This window comes from Nannospalax galili, unplaced genomic scaffold (genome assembly GCF_000622305.1).
Source record: "Nannospalax galili isolate Female #2095 unplaced genomic scaffold, S.galili_v1.0 scaffold183, whole genome shotgun sequence".
NCBI lineage: Eukaryota > Metazoa > Chordata > Mammalia > Rodentia > Spalacidae > Nannospalax > Nannospalax galili.
This window is the reverse complement of record NW_008350555.1, coordinates 1,732,231-1,733,824: the sequence shown is the minus strand read 5'-3', so window position 1 is coordinate 1,733,824 and position 1,594 is coordinate 1,732,231. Positions and strand designations below refer to the sequence as shown.

General features: G+C 47.6%; 1 protein-coding gene across 2 annotated transcripts in view; it reads left to right on the top strand.

Moving 5' to 3' along the window:
* Rad54b (RAD54 homolog B) overlaps positions 1-1,594 on the top strand; it is a 110,666-nt gene continuing 109,072 nt past the window's right edge. For both annotated transcript variants that reach the window (XM_029570817.1, XM_008847835.2), the window contains exon 1: positions 1-71. The gene's annotated coding sequence lies outside the window, so the exon portion shown is untranslated. The remainder of the gene's footprint in view (positions 72-1,594) is intronic.

Below are 1,594 nucleotides of genomic sequence, written 5' to 3'. Positions count from 1 at the left end.
GCGGGAGGCTTAAGGCTCTGGGGCTGGAGGCCTCGGTTTCTCGGCTCATCGCTTCCGTCAGATGCTCGCTGGTACGTCTGTGGAACGGGCCTCGGGAGTGCGTGCGGGTGGCGCCCGAGGTGGTCTCCCCCGGGAGGAAGGCGGCGGGAACGGCCGCGCTGATTCTTGCCGACCGGGAGCTGTGACCCTGGACGCTTGAGCGGAGGCCGCGCCTGAGGGGGCGGTGGTATTGGCGCCCTAGGCCCGCCCTGGGGCAGTGGTGTGCGCAGGCGCCCGCCGGCTTGGCTCATCTAGATGAGTGCCCTGGTCCTGCGGTGGAGCTCTCCCTAGCTTGGAGGCACTGGTACTTAGAATGTGTAAAAAACTGGCGCCATCCTTAGGATTTGACTTATCGCTTGAGCGGAGGCCGCGCCTGAGGGGGCGGTGGTATTGGCGCCCTAGGCCCGCCCTGGGGCAGTGGTGTGCGCAGGCGCCCGCCGGCTTGGCTCATCTAGATGAGTGCCCTGGTCCTGCGGTGGAGCTCTCCCTAGCTTGGAGGCACTGGTACTTAGAATGTGTAAAAAACTGGCGCCATCCTTAGGATTTGACTTATTGCCCCCCCCCCCCCTTTTAAAACGTTCACTTTATGGAAAAATTTTAGAGGCAGATGTAGTAGGGTCACAAAGTCAAAGGGGAACTTAAGGCGTGAATTGAAATCCTTTTAATATAGTTGGAACTCAAAAGGTAGAAACAGGCAAGGAGGTATCTTACTGGTTGGTAGAATTTTACTTATATTATTGAATCCTAGAATTTAGTGGTGGTACACACCCTTTCCTTAGTGAAGTCCAGAGGACGGCATAGATTCTGGTTATCCTGTAGGTGGGACTACATTCTTGTTTCCCGCTCGTGGAAACTTTGTTGTCTCTGCTCTCATAGGACCTTATGTATTAAACAGACATCAATTATACAGGAAGTATAATTGTTCTGGGTCAGTTTTTTTTTTTTTTTTCTAAATAAGTGTTCAATAGTCCTATGGTGTGGATTAAGGCACTCCGTTTTATAGATGAGGAAACATTTTAAAAAACGTTAAGGATCAAATGCCGGGAATGACAGTCAAGTTTTATATTCAGGCATCTGTATTCAGAGATGTGCTCTTATTAATATACTGTAGTGCCAACTAAGGCTACATGATGTGTTCCAGTTGTCAGCCCTGTCTGGACATTTTACTTGGAAGAACTGAAGCATGTAGTGTTACATGCATCATAGTTGCAACATCTCAGCAGAGCTACCAAACAATTAGGGCTTGAGAAAAATGGAAGCTGATATTCAGGCATCTGTATTCAGAGATGTGCTCTTATTAATATACTGTAGTGCCAACTAAGGCTACATGATGTGTTCCAGTTGTCAGCCCTGTCTGGACATTTTACTTGGAAGAACTGAAGCATGTAGTGTTACATGCATCATAGTTGCAACATCTCAGCAGAGCTACCAAACAATTAGGGCTTGAGAAAAATGGAAGCTGATTTTTTTTTTTAATCATTATTTTTTTATTTTTTTTTTCATACAGAAGAATTCATTCCAAAGCAATTGACATTGAGACGTTTTCACATGCATT